Below are 20,094 nucleotides of genomic sequence, written 5' to 3' on the forward strand. Positions count from 1 at the left end.
CAGTTCTTTGCTTTGTCTTTATTAACCTGTATAATTTGGAAGCCTCACCAGACTGAGGTGTGGCTCAACCACTCATCCCGTTTCCAGATCATTTATGAACATGCAGAATAGTGCAGGGTACAACAGGTTGTTACTGCTAAACTGTCACCTCTACAAAAATTGGTTACTTAGTACTATATTTCTTGTTTTTCAGAAAATTAGGCTAACAGAGGTTTGTTTCATTAAGTGAACTCAGGGTAATGGCACCAGTTTGCTCATGTTGTATCACCCCACTCTATCCTGCTGTCTCAATCTGCTGTAGGTTAGTTCACTCTTTTATATTTTTCTTTTTAACTTGAAAAATTGGCTAATAGGAATAGATTTTTCCTGATTTCACATTTCTGCCTCATCTCAGGTGACATTCGCTAGAAGTTGTCAAGATAAATGAAAAGTCTAAAAATTGTTTGGGAAAAAAATAAACTATTGTAATAAGTATTACATATATACATATATAACCTATATATATGTTTCCTATTTTTCTTTTTCCTTTTTAACCAGTTTCTTGAATACTGTTTCATTACAATTATGTTATTTCTCACAATAATAAGATTATACACTGTGGATTATTCTTAGTGCAAATTTAAAGATTTTGGAGGGAGAGAAAAAGTAATTATTGCATTAAAAAGTACCTCAAAATAACTAAAGATTGTAAAAAGACATCAAGAGTATGTATTTCATAGTAATGATTTTTTAGAAGCATGCTGTATAATGTACATGGTAGGGCTGTACAAATATAATTGTTGGGAAAGTTCCAGCATGCTAATTTTATCCTTCAGAAGTAATTTTACCTCATTAGAAGACTAGTGAGCCCTTATGGTATTTTTACATGTCCCAAAAATAAGTTTGACATCATATAACAACTGAGAGACATTCACATGGAACTAAGCTTTGAAAGACTGATGCCTAAAAAAAAAGAGGGAGGGAAAGTGAAAAGCAACTAAGTATTAACATCAACAATCTACTGTTTTCTATTGAAGTTCTTCCGTATGGATCTATGGAGAAAATAAAGCAAGTTTTTACCATCAGATTTGAATGCACTCACAGAACTGCAGTTAGCTGAAAGTAGACAATTCACAAAATGAGCTACAAAATGTTTCCAAATAAGATTCTCTTGGATTTTTATTTTTATTTTTTTTTTCATGTAGAAATCTGGGATAGGAGCCGTAGCTTTCCATGTGGGCAGCACATACAGGGTGTGGACGCACCGGCTGCACAGCCACTCCTGGAATGCAGTCTGGCCTTACAAGGCTGGACGAATGCATTCTGCTCCCAGGCAGGTTTTGCACACGTACGAGTAGTTTTGGATCATACCAAGAAAATGTCAGTCTCAGGGTCTTACTCTATGTAATGCATTACACCTCAACAGAGAGATAAACTTACCTACTCTTTTGCATAAGAGCAAAGAGGGGAGAGAGAACGGAGATGCACCTCAGGAAAACAAAACAAAAAGTTGATAGATGTTCAAAAAAAGAACTTGCCTTATTCAATGTGCAGAGAGTAAGTCAGCTTTATTCTCTTCTTTCATTCTGTCCCCCCACTGCTCATGTGCAGATGTGTACCTCATTCCAAAACGAGCAATTACTTGGGGAGTGCAGGTAAGCCCATTTGGTCTCTCTTTAATTCTCGAGCTCATCTTGGTACTCTTCCGGTTCAGCAGATAGCATATATTTCACTTCCTTTTTACTCTCCCTGTCCCAAGAAGACTAATTTTATGAGCTTTGACACTTTTGCAGTCCCCAAACATTACACTCGCGATATCTCATTGGCTCATGATGAATGGTTGTGAGATAATTCCTACTGCTTTCAGAACAAAGGGATGTGAAATACAATAGATCTTTCTTACTGGATCAAGAATGGTCTCCATGGCAGTGTCTCTTCTGTAGCAGCTTGTTGCCACAGAAGCCCTTTTGTTATGTGGACCAGTTGGGCTTGGTTATTGTGCTGCTCAGAGGTTCCTGTGACACAGTGCTGACCGGTTAGACTAAGACACTGAATGAAACAGACCTCTGTTAGACACCCTGGCACTGAGGACTTGGAAAATACGCAAGAACTGCAATAAGTCACATTATTTTTTAAGAGTACTTACAGCGAGCATAAAGAACATCACTGGTTCAGGAGGATTCTGCATAGACCTATGGACTATCACAGTGCAGGCCGTGAGGCTGTTATTAAATTTAAATTGGGTATAGGTGTGCAAGGGAGTATGTGCCAGAACAAGGACATTAGCGATGAATGCAGCGTCATCAACAGAAGAACTTACAGATGAAAAAGAAATAAGTGGGTTATGGAACATAGGGCATCTGTTTGAGACTTGATTTTCGCCATGTGAGCCTATGAAATAAGAGATCAGGAGGAAAAGAAAAGAACAAGAAAAAATAACCCTACCATTTTGAGGTAGTACAAACAAGCAAAAAATCCCATTTCTGAGTTAAAACTATGTTAGGCTTATGGTCAAATCAAGAGGGTGCTTTCTTCAGTGAAGCAGAAAGAAGAAACAAGTGTGGAAATGTAAAAGAGTATGACCCACAGGAAGGAGACTCTGAGTTGAAGGCCCAACCCCCAAGGGCTAAGTCCTGCCTTCCCTGGTTTTCACTCCCCCTACATCTTCAGCTAAAGAGGAAGAAGTACTAACTTGTTGCTCTGAGATTCTTATGGTTATAGAAGAGCACAGTTGGCTGTTCAGTCAAAGATGCTAAAAGAGCAATGCTTAAAATTCCTACCTGATAAGAATCATGGGGATTAAACACATACATAGAGTGATCGCTTTCCTTGCGGAAATTTCCACAAGGGGAGGTATTTCTGGAGAACTGTCAGATGGCAAATATTTTATCCACCCAGTATGTTGGTAAGTTGCCGGTTGGTACTGTTAGGGGGTACTATTAGGGGTACTATTTAGAAAAATTCTAAAAACAAACCGAAGAAAAAGCAAGCAAGAATTTTTGTGAGCTTTCTACTTTGAAGCAAGTGGTTTCCTCCAATTGACATTTCCACTGCACTGGAAAATAGAGTGAACCGTAGATGATAAACAGAGTACAGTAATATCCGTAAGTGACATTTTGATGTGAGGAGAAAAGAAGTGAATGTCCAGGGTTTGAGAAGCTTTGGAAAAACACCTGACTTTGCCTGGCTAAAGCTGAATATTCATTCTCTCCCCAGACCTCTAGATTACTATAATGGAAACAGCACACTGCAGAGGAAAATTAACAGAGTGATGGTGACATGTTAGATAAAGTAAGATTTTTAGCTACCATCAGCATAGTTGACACAACTGATGAGAAAGGGATTCTAGGGAAATTAAAACTATTGAGGGACATTGTGCCTAGTATCAGTATTCAAACTGGAAGGAGGTCTTTGGGAGTGAGACACACATCTTACAAGTTTGAGAACTCATAAGAACTAACAAAAACATGTTACCTGGGAAAATTTGGCATTTGGCATAAAACTGAGTGCCTGTGGTAATGAAGCACTCTTCTTTTGGAAGCCCAGTCAAATTAGGAAAAGAAGCATTAACAGAAATTAATTTTTGGAGAGCTCAAAAAGAGAAAACAAACAAACAACAACAAAAAAATAGATGTTGGGCATATCCATTGGTAATAAGAAACATAGTCTTCACTTACGTGAGGCCACTTTTGACTGAAGGTGACCGTAAACCATCAAACCATCAAAACCTCGATCACAAAGATGCCCAGGAGAGTACAAGATTAATTTTTCCGTTACCACTGCATGACTTATACACTGAATAAAAACATGAGGGAAAAAAAAAACACAACATGCTTTAAAGAATCATTGATTTAACTGCATTCGAGAACAGCATTGCATCAAAAGGCAGATCTGACTGTTTATTCTTAGTAAGCTGTATGTATGAAGAAAGAGTTGAAGAAAGCTGGTGATGCCATTTTCAAATTCCATTCACAACCCTAAAATAGCTGGATGTTTCTGCTAAAATTGTTAACAGCCTAATAGCTAATAATGTTGAATTTTATAGGGTTTCATTTTAGAATTTAAGCTGAATATTCAATTGAAATGAGCCTAGTCATTTTATACCTCTCAGAGCCGTAATTACTATCTTCTGCCTAGGAAAACAACACTGGAGTAATTGCCAAAATCCATGGTGAACACAGCATCAGGTTTGCCAAGAATGCCTTGTTGCTGTCCAGAGCGTGTTAAGAGAACATTATCTTTGGGTCTCTGCAGCTGGCAGGAGAAAATGAGGGCCAAACAACATCCAGGACATATTTTAATGCTTCCATCTTCTGCTTCAAATCCCACATAGATCTCTCCCGTGTCATCTGTTCGTATATTCTCACTCACCTCTGCTGGGCTGGTCAGGACACAGGCTATTAACTGAGGGGAAGCACAGCTGCAGCTAACGTAATAGGGAATCTTTTCTGGGGGCGTTACTGAAGTACATAAATGCTCATTACTACCCTTCATGGCTCTAAAATCTCTACATATTTCTAATAGTTTTAATGTTTTCTGTAGGCTTTCAGCTTGCAGCTGGAATCATTTCCACACGCCAACAGCTCAGTGGAAAAAAACAAGAAGGGAGGCAGAAAGGCTTTGCCCTGAGCAGAGTCCCCTTTGCACTTTCTCAGTGTCAACTTCTGTGTATTTGCACAGAATCCCATTTCCTGTCAGTCCTTGTGACCTTGCTATGCTCTAAGGATTTCCAAAGGTCCAGTGTCATTCCCAAGATGTTATAGGCAGAAGTGTCCTCAAAGACAACCCGCAGTAAATATGAATAGATACTGAGGGATGGCTTAGCCTATATTCTAGGTATTGTGGGTTTTTTTTTTCAAAGCCTGACCTAAAGTTCACATTTTTCTTAGTCAAGAGGTGTTTTCAGACTGTCCTGCAACATGCCCTCTTTCACTGCCACTTGTTGCCCTTCCAGGCTCAGGCAAGGTGCATCCTTATTCAGTCAGAGGGCCTGACTGGTGCCTCTCTCAGAACAGTAGCACCTTGACTGAGGAAAGTCAGAAGGGGCAAGTTTCAGCATGCATTTTTTTCTCCTGAGGCAGGCTAAGAACTAGCAAAATATGTTAATGGACCTGAAAAGAAAGTAGAAATTAGAAAATATGTTATTGTTGCCTTTTTCAGAAGTTGCTTGAGAAAAAAAAATAAGGGGGTGAGTCTTAGAAAAACAGAAGCTGCTAACCATGGTATGAGCTGAATTTCTTAGAATATTCTGCTTCTGTTTATTTCTGCCTCAAAACTCTCTAGCATGTTGTCAAGTTATAATGCTTGTAGCAAAACATGCAGTGAAAGCAGAGCAGAGTGGAATTGCTAATGATAGCTGCAAGTTGTTTATATCAGACCAGTGCTTTCAGAGGTGTTGTCTATACCACACCTGATCAACAGTAGCACATTGGAATCCTTTTCATCCCAGCAGACCTACAATTTTCATTTCAAATGACTTTGTGAATTAAACATACTACAGAATCCATTGTTGGTAGCATCTTCCATGGCCCTACAGATTATTTCATACCAATATGATATTCTTTGATTTACTTGCTAGCGCAGCTGGTGAGGTATGAGAGACAAACCAAAAGCCCAAATGAGATGGTGGAAGGACTTTTTTTTCACTTCACAAGCCTTTGTATCTGGTCTCAAGAGAGAAAAATGATGGTGAAGATTTAATATCCATATAAATTCTCTTCCTTATTAAACTTTTTGCTTCTGATTATCTCTCCAGCCCGTAGTCTCCCTGAATTCTTTAACTGTAATAAAGCAAAACAGATGCAAGAAGATTGACTTTAGAATGAATTTAATGCAAGTTAAAATAAATGGAAAATTATCGTCCCAACTTGTAATGGAAAACTGATATTCATCTGAAGAATTATCACTCATCCACATACCTCTCCTTGGCCAAGATTTTTAAACAACTGCATATGACTTAGTTACCAAATCCTCATTAGCAGTATGCATAGCCAAAACTCACTGAGATGGGGTTTGTCCATCTCTTGTGTTTGCACGGACCTCACCTCATTTTCAGCAGAAGCCAATATTGTTATACATTATTAACAGAAAGTGTAAAACTTCTCAGTGGATAATTCTCTGTTGTGGCAAGAATAAGCTACGAGCCTCCAGCTGTTACTTCTTCTTCCCCGTTTCACTTTCTAGAAGATGCTGAGTATTGTTATGGTACCGAGTCCTCTCTCTCATCCAGTATCTTCCAGTCATTTAAATATCTGAGCAAGAACCATCCTCTCTCATCTCCTCCTGGTGTTGGCTCTCACCTCCTCATTTGGCTTTGAAAGAAGCATCTCTGTTACTTCATTATACCCTTTCAAATCCTTTCATAGAGCTCTCCCTTTCTGTGATGCTTATAGGATACTCACCACACTTAGGCTACCAATGGGCTGCAACCAAGCACATTGTCTGTTATCATATTGTTCTCTCTCTGTTGTACCCTCTCTGCCTATATTCCCTTAAAGATATGTATCAGCAGACGACTGTAGAATCCCAGTTTAGGATGGAGATAGTTTAAGCAATAACAGCATGAGTAAAAAAAATATTTTGTGCAGCAGGAGATGAACTACAGATGTGTACATACATTACTCTAGTTGCCACAATGCTGGGTATTGGAGAGATTTAAATACATAGAGCTACTTTGCTTGTGCCAGTACCTGTTCTGTTTTAGTCATGATTACTGACAGCACACTGCTGCAGCAACAGCATTTCCACTTGAATATCTCAATTTTAGCAGTTCACGAACTGCATGTAAAAATATCCTCTGTTAAAAATTGGCTCTAAAGCTACAGCCTATGAGCATTTCCTATTTAGTTCAGTAATTTTATCTAAGAACAAAAGATACAATTGCTGTTCCAGAAAACATTCTTTCACATTATCATGTTCAGAATTGACTTTGATGACATTGCTCTGCATTTCAATTATCTAAAATATGAACTTTTAGAAATATAAACCATTCACTGTTATCAGCTTTGTACTTCCTTGTCCTTTGATAGTGCTGAGTAGCAATAGGAACCCACTGGCTGCAGTCCCATAGATTGGAGGAGGAAATACAGAATGCCAAAAAGCATATGGAAATGCCCATTCCTTTGACTTTGGCAGCTACATGCTGAAGACTATATGCCTAATTTACACGCTCACTACAGAAGAAAATGGCTTTTTGCCTTCCAAGTCAAATAAGCATCTAGCCAGGAAAAAGGCTTCCCAGTCACTAACAACAGAATAAACAAAAGGGAGTCCTCCCTGACACTGTAAAACCCTTCCAGAGAGTGAGGTTTCCATGTTTGTTTGTAATTCCTTCTTCCAATTTATTTTCTTTATTCTCCCTCGTGGGAGGGCCTTACAATCTGCAAGTTTTACTCTTGCCTGTGCTGGGCTGTATGACTCTTGCAAGGCTGGATTGAAGCTACAGAGGCCTTTAGGGACTCAGGCAATCCTTCTGCACCTTTCCTGCCAGATCTGTCAAATCACAGGGCAGAAGACAGAAAGCAAAATCCCAGTCTGGTTGGCTTGACTTGCATTTAGCATATGATCAAAGACTGCCTGTTGCCAAATCTTCCCACAGCTGGATACATTTGACCTAGGCCTACTGTGTTTGCCTCACTACATGGAACTTACTGAAAATCTGACTGGGGATGTGGCAGCTAGCAATATTTAGAGAGGGGCATAGACTCTGTAACATCATAAATGTAATACCTGATGAAGTTTGTGCAGCAATTTATTAGAATTTCTCAAGCTGTGTGGTTACACAGACCTAGGCCAAAATAACCTCTGTCCACATACTGGTGTAACTGTACATATAAGTGGAGTAATGCACACAATGCACACGTGCATTTGCTGAAACAAAATAATGCAGGCATGCCCTTTCTGCAATACTGCTGAATGATTGAGTTAATTCATTCATTTGATTAACTTGAGTGTTCTGTGACACAACAGTGCACTACGAGATCCACATCACAGAATCACAGAATCACAGAATTGTAGGGGTTGGAAGGGACCTCTAGAGATCATCGAGACCAACCCCCCTGCCAAAGCAGGTTCCCTACACCAGGTCGCACAGGTAGGCGTCCAGGCGAGACTTGAATATCTCCAGAGAAGGAGACTCCACAACCTCCCTGGGCAGCCTGTTCCAGTGCTCCGTCACCCTCACCGTGAAGAAGTTCTTACGCACATTCGTGCGAAACTTCCTATGCTGCAGCTTATGTCCGTTTCCCCTCGTCCTGTCTCCACGTACCACTGAAAAGAGACTGGCCTCACCACTATGGCCGCCACACCTCAGATATTTATAAACCTGGATCAGGTCCCCTCTCAGTCTTCTTTTCTCAAGGCTAAACAGACCCAGTTTACTTAGCCTTTCTTCATAGGGGAGATGCTCCAGGCCCTTCACCATCTTTGTGGCCCTCCGCTGGACTCTTTCCAAGAGATCCCTGTCTTTTTTGTACTGGGGAGCCCAGAACTGGACACAGTACTCCAGATGAGGCCTTACCAGGGCAGAGTAGAGGGGGAGGATCACCTCCCTCGACCTGCTGGACACGCTCTTCTTAATGCACCCCAGAATGCCATTGGCCTTTTTGGCCACGAGGGCACACTGCTGGCTCATGGCCAACCTGTCGTCCACCAGGACGCCCAGGTCGCTCTCTGCAGAGCTCCTCTCCAGCAGCTCTGTATTGGTGCATGCAATTCTTCCTCCCTAGGTGTAAGACCCTACACTTGATTTTGTTGAACCTCATCCGGTTTCTTACTGCCCAGCTCTCCAGCCTGTCCAGGTCTCGCTGAATGGCAGCACAGCCTTCAGGCGTGTCAGCCAATCCTCCCAACTTCGTATCATCAGCAAACTTGCTGAGGGTGGCCACTATCCCCTCATCAAGGTCATTGATGAAGATGTTGAACAAGACCAGACCCAGCACAGACCCCTGGGGGACACCACTGGTCACAGGTCTCCAGCCAGACTCTGCACCACCAACGACGACCCTCTGCGCTCTGCCAGTCAGCCAGTTCTCAACCCACCTCACTGTCCACTCGTCTATCCCACACTTCCTCAGCTTTGTTATAAGGATGTCGTGGGAGACAGTATCAAACGCCTTTCTAAAATCAAGGTAGACTACATCTACCGCTCTTCCCCCATCCACCCAGCACACATGAGTGATATGAGACTAAAGGAGCAAATGTAATGGATCAAATTGCAAGACAAAATTCACTACAACCCTCTCATTATTTTCAAATGATGTGTACAAGCAGAGCCCACCAAAATTGCAATTGGAATTATGTGTGCAAACTGAGTGGGGGACACACCAACTTCTCACAGGGCAGTAAATTGTTCATCCTGATTATTCTCTGGGCTACAGAAAGCCAAGATTTTTAAGCAACAGTTAGCAATTCAATAGTTTATGAATATGAGTCCAAGCTTAAAACTGCAGAAAATGAAGTCCAAAGGGAATGAGAAAAAAAATAATAATGAGCAAATACAGTGTCTGAATTTTCCTCGTGTATATTAGCACAGCCATACTTTCTGCTGAAATGCAAATTGCATTCCTGCTTAGTTGTGCTATTATCTTAACTCTAAAATATTCAATTCATATTTTCCCGAACTGGATTCATTAGAAAACTACAATGGTATTCCCAGGGCATGGTTCTGACTTCACTAATTTTTTTTCTTCTTTTACTTGCCAGAAAGCATGGGAAATACCTAACTTAGTTCCATTAACTGATTTCTTTTTAATAAAACATATAGAATTACGATTGGTTGGTCTCAGTTTAGTAATTCCTGAATGGGTCTTTTTGATATCACTCCAGGGAAATGTCTTATTTCACAAGATGTTCCTATTTTTCTTCAATGAAATATTTGTTTTGACTTCTAATATCTAATTGCAAAAAATAGAATGAATTAATTACTGTCATTAATTAATGAAATAGTGAAATACTACTGAATAAAGGTTTTAATGCATGAAGTTGGCCAACCTAACATTTTTAAAATGTTAACATTTGCAAATATGAAATTTCATTGCTTGATGATTAGCAAGCATTATAAAACTGACAATGTCACTAAGGCTTAAATTACTAAAGCTGTCAATAAGTTATGTAGGAATCAAGATTATATTTCAAAGGCTGAAATTGGTATTGGATGAGTAGTTCAGTGAGCTAAAACTATTGTGTTGTTAGGCCATCTTGAGCAGATCATCAAATTTGGAAGTGAGGCAATCAAAACAGTAGGTAAAGAAACAACTCTATAAGCCTGTAATCAATATGATATTGATTTAATCTAAACCTTCTCCTTCACCTTTCATTTGCAGCTAAAATGCCTTGCACAGTGCAATGAAATAGCTACCCACATTGATTTTAACCCAAGTTACAGATACAAACCAGAGATATAATGAATTTAGTCTTAAACCCACTATCAATTGCCCCATCACAGCACCAGGCATAATAGCTAAGGAAAAATATATGCAGCCTTTTACACAATAGGGTTTATATCCAATTAATAAGAAAGAACTAATAGCCAAGACCTGCTTTTACATTTAATCAGCCTAAGCTCCGTATAATACAAAGTCATCAAAGTGTATGCCAAGAAAAAATTCTCATTTGAGCTGTTTATTTCACAGTGCATTGTTATCATAGCTGTCAGTTTTCCAGTGCATTCTTTAGAAATGAAACAGCCCATGGATTGCTATCATGACAGCTTTAGCATCAAAGAAAAAGATTCAATATTATTTGTTCAGCTACAGTGCGTCATTAACCACAGTTCCCATGAAACATTAAAATAAGCAGTCCAGTGCTACTGCAATGTGTCTCTGAAAATAAATGGTGTATACTGGTCTTCATTGTAAAATGAATGACAGATATCTCTTCCCTGTGGTTGACTGCTTTCTTATAGCTCTAGTGAATTTAGTGTATCAAGATCACTGCAAAGGAAAACAAGCAGCAAGGTAAGAAAATAGCTGTGGATTCCTAATTAAAGGATTAAGTCCAGAAATTTCTGGATTACAGTCTGAAAGTTCAGGTTTTGTGGTACTTTCTCCTTTATTATTTTTTAGGACATTTCAATCGTTAAACATATTTGAAAATGGGATTTTTAATCTAGATTTTCACATAAAGAACATAGAATCTGCCTCTCCCTGATTTAAAGAGTTTTATGAAAAGACAGGATCCACATATCTTTTACAGTCTTTCTACACATTTTTAACACTGAGATACAGTAAACACACCTAAAATATTTTCATCCTGATTTCACATGCTATGTTTTACTTTTCTCTTGCTATTAATATGGAGCTGATCAGGAAGAAATAAATTCCAGTACTTAAGAGGTGATTAAGAGGTGATTAAAAGGTTTACACAGATTCCTTTCTCCACTGTATAAGTTATAGAGAAAAGTGAAATATCAGTTTTATGTGGTATCACACTCCCTATCAAGGCATGTATCCAAATCTATCACAAGAACACTGAATTTTGAACTTTCATATATGAAGGCTCATAAAATGTATCTGAAAGCTCCAATAGATTTACAGAAAGGGGAGGATTTCTTTCTTTCCATTTTTTAACCAGCATTTCTCCTGATATTTTTGTATTTCTTTTGTTTCCTTCTGTTTCACACTGTTCTGGTATTCCAGTACAAGATAATCATGTGCACCAAAGACAGTAGAAGTAAAATTGCACATGATACTGTAACTTTTTTGGAAGTTGTGCTGTGAATTTCGAAAGGTCTACATAGATGTCAGAAATATCCTAAAATTCAGCTGCTAACAAAAAAAGAAAACTAAATAGCAATCTTTTTTTTATAGGCCAGTCCAGCCATCTTGTGATTATGGAGAATGTAAAAAATCCACATAAATGTCGTTCATGTATGATTTGTTCTTACATAAAAGAATGATAGAGGAACTAAATACTGGAATCTGCAAGATACTTGTACCTTAGGTTTTACCTAGTCAAAATGTCTCTTCTTATTTCCATCTCACCAATGCAAGCTAAGGCTTGACTCGTTCACAGATAAACTGCCAGATCTTCATGCTACAACTACAGATGCACCATAGATGAAAACCAGACACTAATGAGTATGCTCTGGGATTTTCAACAGCTATTTTAACCATGTAAGTGCTTACACAGTAACAATTCCTTTAGTTGTCTATGTGGATAAGTATTTACAGTCAAAACTAGAACTGTAAGTTTAGGTTTCAAAGGAGAATAGCATTGATTTTGATCTGAATTTGGAACATATTTTTATTTTTGCTTTCTTCTCACAATAAAATATGATTTGAAACTACATACTTTCATAATTAAAGGCAGAAACAAAATGCCATATTTTAACAATTTTTGTTTTCATATTAATGAACTAACTGGCTGTAATTCTGTTAATATCTGGCAGAGAAGTCAGTGTTAGTAGAAAGATGTATAAATAGACAAATTCCATCAGTATATTAACAGCCTTTACAGGTTTCCCAAGTAAAACTGTGGCTAGCGAAATGAGATACTGGATCAAGCCTTGAGTGCAGCACAGTCCAAGGGAGCCAGAGAAAACTAACAGGTCTGAGAATCTGTGCCTGAGGATTTCAACAGGATTAGCAAAGGCTGATGAAGAAAAGGGAGGAGGAGGTAGGAAATTCCCCCCTTGGCTCCTCTTCTCCACAAGAAAGAGGATTGCTGGTGTTGGAAATATTTGTCACATTCTTTTGGGTTAGAGGCTGCAGGGTTCTATGTGGGTTGTGAAGAAGAGGTGTGAGGATGCAGCTCTGGGCACGGTCATCATTAAGACTGTACCATAAGGGAAGGACCTGGACAGCTGTTGCAAAGGGCAAGTGGAGAGTCAAGGAATCTGAGTGCTCAAAGGGTAAGAGAACACTATAGCAGCCTGGTGCCTGGCTGTAAGTGTGTCATTCAGTAAAGAATTCCCACTTAATATACCAAGAACAATTTTTACTAAATTACTTCTGCCTTTAGTTGTTTCCTTATCTACCTTGAATGCTACATGCTACATTCTCAAGACCAGGCATCTGGAAAAATAAATTATTTGTTTTCTCATGGAATTTTTCTGAAGTCAGATCATAAACTTCCCTGGCAGTTTAGCTCATGAAGATGATATATGAAGACTGATGTGTTAGGTTTCTTCGACTGGAGAAGAGATCAGATTACCTAGGGAAGAAATGGGAAAGGTTACCAGTGGGATCTAAGTGACTCTCTCTGAGCTCCTGTGAGTTCTTTCATTTCTAAAAGCAGCCAGAGTTCAGCATGGAAGAAGGAATGGGGAGGAAAAGTTTTGGACAATTTCCTCTCTCAGAAAACTCTTTCTCTTAAAATTCTCACAACATAAGCAAAATCCAACAAAAGTCTTCAGGAAGAAGTAGATTTGCAGGTAGTCACTGAGTAAATTAAAGATGAGCACCATTTTGAAGATCTGCAAAAATATGTAGTAAGTTTAATGGAAAAGATTTTTACTGAGTGACTAGGCAAAAAAATGGCAGGTAAAATTCAGTAGAGATTACTGTAAAGTGACATGTACAAGAAAAAAACAATTTCCTTGATGGACCCCAAGTTGACTATTACTATTTTGATTTGAAATCATGCCTTATAGATACGTATTTCTATGAATATATCGCCTTGATGAGAAGCTGCAATGCAGACAGAAGTTTAGGCATTATTAGGAAGGAACAGAGAGAGAAAAATTTTACTACCCTACAGTAAAATATAAATTAAAGAAGTCCGAACATCTTGAATACCTTGTGTAGTTCTTTTCCTTCTCTAGGAAATGATGTAGTAAAAAATAGAATGGCAACAAAGAGGATGCAAAGTATGAAAAAATTTCTATGCAAGAATATTGTCTACTCAATCTGAAAAACAGCTGATCTAGAAGAACAAGACAAAGATTTATAAAATCCTGAGTGTTATGGAAAATAAGAAATGGATAATAAGAAATCATTTTTCTCCATCTTTCAAAAATGGGAGACATTCACACTAGCAGTTAACAGGTTCAAAATTAAGAGAAGGAAGTACTTTTACAAGCATATATATTTAGCCTTATTGCTAAATATATAATGGATCTCATTGCTACATAATGTTGTAGATGCCAAAATCTTGCATAAATTAGAAGTAGTCTGGAAAATTCACATAAGCAAAAATCTGTTCCAGGCTTTTAATGTAAATGGACCACCTCTAAATCAAATTCACTGCCTCTAACTCAGTTGGCTCCTAAGCCAGAATTTAGGATAGTATACTGATAGAAACCACTTGTGTTTCACTATTTATTTGTTTTAACCGAGGTTGACTTTTATCAACAGCAGAAAAGTATGGTTTTCCTTACAGTGGAAGATGTATATAAACTTATTTTAGTCACAAAAACACCACACTTCATGGAAATAGGAGAATTGAGACAGGTGATCTCAGTGAGTTTTCTCAAAAAAAAAAAAAAAAAAAGGAAAAAGACCAGTGTTGGAAACTCTAAAAAGAGACAACATCATTTTTCTACAAATGGCACAGTATCTGATGAGGTTTTATGGATATTGAAGATATAGTTCAAACAGAAATTAACATTTGTCATATTTCTTTATATGTAAAAAATTGCCTGTATTTCTTTATGTCATGAACTCATGGGGAATTGCCTCCAGGCTCTTGGCTCTTTGCCTTCAGTCCTCAAAAAGTATAATTCTTTGAGGGGTACAGAATATCTTTTCAGTTCAACATTAGTGCTTATGTCTTTTGTGTTCTTTTGTTTACCTTCATGAGCTGCAGGAAACTGTCTCTGCTCTTCAAATATTTAGTATGCTCACTATTCACATTTGGAGACAGTGTCTGGGGATAAGTGGGTCCTTGGTCTGATCCTGTTCAGTTGTTCTAATGTTTCCATTTGTCTAAGTGCTTTCCTATGTGATAAAATCAAGAGACCTGAATTAAAATATTTGCTCCTTGTGTTGTTCCCCTTCAACTCAGGAAAACATTGTGAGCTACCTAATTACTGGAGTTCATTTGGGTCAAGATAGATGAAAGACTCCAGCCCACTTGAACCCTCTTCTGAAGAACCTCTACTGAAGGAACACAAAAGTACTCTCTATCCTCCTTGGCTTTAGAATACATTGTAAGCTTTAAGATCCAGCTCAGCAAGTAAAGTGCTCTTTTGAGACATGGAAGATGTGGAAGACACCAAGGAGGCATCAAGCCATATCAAGCTGGCTTGGTATGTAAGGGTGGTGAGCCCCAGGCTCCCATCTATTTGGTCTGCTATAACCACTAAGATGCCAGTAGTTGCAGTTCTGTTCTGCTTGTGATGATTAGATGAAGTCCTCCACCATTTTCTCTCTGTTAATAGGAGAATTATAAAGATTAGGGAAATAAAGATAAATAACATACATGTCTCAGGAGAAGTTGCCTGACTGAGACTAACAGCACTGTAGGGATTGCTGGTTATGTTTCTTCTTAGAGGACACGTTCTGTTTACTTGCCAGATGAGCAGAAGACTTGATAAACTTATGCTGCCTGTACCATACTCTGAATGCCTTTCCCATCCACTGAAAAAAAAAAAATACTGGAAAAAATACTGGATATAGCAGTTACAGCCTCTGTGCTGAAGGAGTCAATGATAAAGCTATATTGTCCTTAATGGAAGCTAGAAATGATCCAATGTTTCAGTCTGTGAGGTTTATTATCACTTTGTCTTCCCTATTCATCGTGATCAGCAGCCAAGCAACAACATTTCTTCAAAGTTTGGAAGTTAAACTGAAATGTTTAGGGCTGCCAACACATACAGAACATAATATATATGTGAGATATGTAATAAATATGGAATATATGAACAGTTCATATGTAGATCTGTCACTTCAGACTTAAGTCTGTATAGTTAGACTTTTTGAAAGAGTTTCTTTACATTTGCAATGCTGCACATTCTGCCGTTGATCCTGTTGAATCCTGTTGACAGAGCAATATCATTATCAAGTTAAAACAGTCAACAAGTGGATTTAACACAAGTAGGTGTTTCCACCATAGTTGGGAAATGAAAAATATTGCTAATGTAACCAAATTAACAAAATGTACTGTTTAAAAAACTGCATGTAAAAATTATTGTGGTATTATTGACATTTAAAAAAAAAAAAAAGCTTGACTTTTGCAACCCATCATTTTCAAATCAACAGTTAATTCCTTAATTCAACAATTCTTAGTAATGGAGCAAAGCAGTAGTGAGTACAGGATTCATACATGAACTTCAGAAAGTCAGCATTTCATTTAGTGGTTAACTTCAGAATCTCTTCTATTGCAAAGGCTCTCTGTTAAAAAAATAAAAAATAATAAAAAAAGAGAATTAAAAATGACCTTTTTAAGTATTCCACAAATTAATTTTGGTTGAGGTTTAAGGGAAAAGCAGCATAGGTTGTTGAATGAAGAGAAGATGTTTAAATAAAAAAGTTGAGAAATAAAACATCTAATGGCCTGTTCACTGAGTATGCATACTGTCGTGCCTTTCTGAAGCAGCCAAGGTGCACACTGAAAACTGGGGAGAGTACAAAGCTCTTGAGCACAGTTTTCTGAATTCTCTGCTCAATTTCACTAGCAACTCAGTATCTGTCTCAGCCCACCTGACCTTTGATACTCTACTTCTTTTTCTGTAGCTTCTGGGGAAAAAAAAATAAAATAAAATTCTCAAACATTTTACTGAATGAAGGCCTTTCTCTTTAAGTACCTTAAGGCAGGTCTTTAATGTTTTGCACCACCTCCCCTTCCCCCCCCAAAAAAAGCATAAAATATAGAATCATAGAACACCGTCAAGGATATTAGCTGCTACCATAATAGAAATTAATTACAACACCTCCTTTGTACAAAGCCCAGGCTGGGTAACATCAAACCATGACCTTGCCCTTAAGCATAACATGCACCTGCATATTCCCTGCCTGCTGGTTACTTGGACTGCTGACTACCATCCAGGATCCATCACAACTGCAGGAGGGATCCATCACAACTGTGGCATGGTGTGGGAGTCTGCCTCTGCACTCAGTGATCTAGGTCTGAGCTGCACCTCCTGGTATTGTTTTTACTGTTCTAAAACGACTTACATCATTGCTGCTATAAAATACATTACAATCCAGGTGCTGCTATGTTCTAAAGTGGTTTTGTAAGTAGTTTTACACTCATTTGTCAAATAAACGAACCTGACACATTCCTTAATACATTTAGTTTTCTTTTAACTAATCGTAAATCAGTCTTCATCAGCGAAAAGTAACTCTTCATGCTCTGCTGGACTTTAATCAAATATTATAACAAGTGATACTGAAATTGTGTATGACTTCAACAGATTATCAGGATCATTGCAAAGGCTTTCTTTTCACATGCCCAAAGATTACACTTACAAAATATCTTCTTACTGGCTCTGCACCTTATTTTCCAGCCAGATAACCGAAACTAAGCCATACAATCCTGTCTCACTTAAACTGGAAAGTATAAAGAGATCAGACTATACAAATACAATTACAGGACCAGAAGTTTCAGAAAAGAAAGTTTCCTACTAGAAATACAACAGGAATTTTGTGCAGCTCTTAGAACTGCCTTAAAGAGAGCTTTTCATAGAATCACAGTATCACCAAGGTTGGAAAAAACCTCAGTGATCATCCAGTTCAACCATCCACCTACCACCGATACTTCCCACTAAACAACGTCCATAGTACAACATTCAAATGTTTCTTAAACACCTCCATGGATGGTGACTCCATCTTCACCCTGGGCAGCCTATTCCAGTGCTGAACCTCTCTTTCAAAGAAGAAATTTTTCCTAACAAGAAACCTGAATCTCCCCTGGCACAGCTTGAGGCCACTCCCTCTAGTTCTATCACTAGTTAAACAGGAGAGGAGGCCAACACCCACCTCACCATAACCTCCATTCAGGCAGTTCTAGAGAGTTAAAACATCTCCCCTAAGCCTCCTCTTCTGCTGATTAAACAATCCCAGATGCCCAGCTGGCTTCACCCTTCTGGGGCAGAATGGAGAAGCAACTGGTAAGTTCAGTATTGCTAGTCTTCCTTTGTTATTGGGTGCAAGTAAATTAGGGCTTGCTAATAACATGTTGCACTGGGAGAATGTGAGAGGAATATTCAAATGAAATGTGGGATTGTGTGGTTAAGAGGCAAGTGTCACCTCCTCAGAATGTTTACAGCCTCTTGCACATCACTTCCTAAGAAATAAGCACAGATACAGTGCTGTATAGTACCTTAATAACTCTAGTGCCTTTTGGATGCTTTAGCTTTACATTCCAGCTCCTCTAATGAGTCTGGCTTTCCTTTCTCTAGTTCTCCGCAGAATTAAGAAATGTATGTCTACAGCATGTGTACATCAGGGATTTTCAGAGAAAGAAGCTGAATGAGTTCAAATCCTTTTCAGGGTATGAATTGCAAAACTTTTCTGCCTAGAAACGGCTTTTTTACAATTTGCTTTCCACTTGCGCAAAAAAACCAAATAGTCATATATCCACTGTTTACTGAAGGGCAAATTTTCTTCTGCTACTACCAAGTTACTGCTGCTGTTGCCCTCAAGCCTTTCTGCTTTCCTTATGCATGCTAGCATACAACTGAGTGTGGATCAAAGTGTAGATAATTACTTCAGTAGGCCAGAAACTCAGCACAAAATACCTAATTTCAACCCAAGTCAGCTGCTACTCCACTTTACAAGCCGTCTCCCAAGCGGAGGGACAACAGGAGGTACTGTGGAGCAGAGCTGCTCAGGCCTGTGTCATGGTACCATGAAACATGGCAGCAGGGAATGTGGGCTGCTTCGTGCCCATCTCTATTATTGAAGTATATGCAGCTCTGTGAGTGTCTACTTACAGAGATAGATCACTTCTGGACACTGTCAGCTGGACGTAGTGTTTACTTCCTCTCTCAGAGCTGGAGAAAGGACAAGAGTGGTTTGTCCTGTCAGAACAATTGAAAGGCTGTGGAGAATTAATTAATTCTCTCAAGAGCCACAACAGTAGTGTAATGGGTGCTGGAGTCTAAGCTGGGATTTTTTGGCCTTGCCTGGGAAAGGACTTTTGGATCCAGACCCTGGGGTTAACAGAGGGAAGAGGAGAGGTTGCTCTTGCTCCCTACAACTGGTCAGGAATGGCACAGGCTTCCCCCCTTGCCTTCAGCTGCCTGAAGTGAGGCATGACTTATGCAGTAGGTAAGGGTGTGTGTGGGGGAGGAGGTGGAATATTGTATTATTACTTAAATAAAAGGTCAACTTTAAAATTAATTTTCCTTTCTTTCCCCCCCCCCCCCCTCCACAACAAGATACATTAAAAAAATGTTTGAGCATCAGTTAGGTGACACAAATCTTTTCTTTTCCTGAAAAGCTGCCCATTTCAAGTGCCACACAAGCTACAGGGACACGGTGATGTCCTTCTTTCCTTCAATATGACAGGAAACAGCCATTCCAGTATAACAAAGCAAAGCTCGGAGAAGAAACACAGTAACTCCAGGCTGATTTCAGCTGATACATCAGAAATGACCAGAGCCACACTGACTTCAATAGAACTAATGCAAGTTACACTAGAAGGCAACTTTTGGCCTGTGAAACTTCTGTAGAATATTTGTGTACAGTCCATCCTGGTACAATTTGAAAAAAAGCAGAGCCAATTCACACATTTGAAATTGTCATTCTTCCCTTGGTTCACTGATTAGGTTGCAATGTAAGTTCTCATCTTCCAAGAAGAGGTTTGTTCTTTGTTATTAATATACTAAGCCTATCTGTGAACCAAGTTTTTCATTGTTTTTTCCATGCAGCTCATATGCCTCTATGTTCTTTATTCAAAAATAATTAAGGATTTATTAGCTATGTTTTTTGTTTTTTTTTTTTTTTTTTTTTTTTTGTGCACTGGGGCAAATTCCTAGTTCATTATTATTGATGGAAAAATAATGAAGTTAAAATATGGCCTATATGCTGTTAGATTATCTTAACTGCTAATTTATTTTTATTAATAGTTTATTTGTTCTATTAAAAGTTTACACAGATATACGCACCTTATAATAATCTTAGCATAATTACTAGCAAAGCGGATGGGACTCTAAACTGAGCTGACTTCAGGGTTTCCCAGTTTAGCATAATCATCTCTCTCTTGTCAGACAAACACAGCAGGAAGAATAAT

The 20,094-nt window shown here is 38.6% G+C and overlaps 1 long non-coding RNA gene across 1 annotated transcript in view; it reads left to right on the forward strand.

Annotated features, from left to right (window-relative positions):
- The window catches only part of LOC104909900 (uncharacterized), a 19,484-nt gene extending 2,781 nt beyond the window's left edge, over window positions 1–16,703 (forward strand). Inside the window, exon 4 of the long non-coding RNA XR_014881499.1 lies at window positions 14,923–16,703. This is a non-coding gene — a long non-coding RNA (uncharacterized LOC104909900). The remainder of the gene's footprint in view (window positions 1–14,922) is intronic.
- Window positions 16,704–20,094: the final 3,391 nt, after the last annotated feature.

Source organism: Meleagris gallopavo, chromosome 2 (assembly GCF_905368555.1).
Source record: "Meleagris gallopavo chromosome 2, MGAL_WU_HG_1.1, whole genome shotgun sequence".
Taxonomy (NCBI): domain Eukaryota; kingdom Metazoa; phylum Chordata; class Aves; order Galliformes; family Phasianidae; genus Meleagris; species Meleagris gallopavo.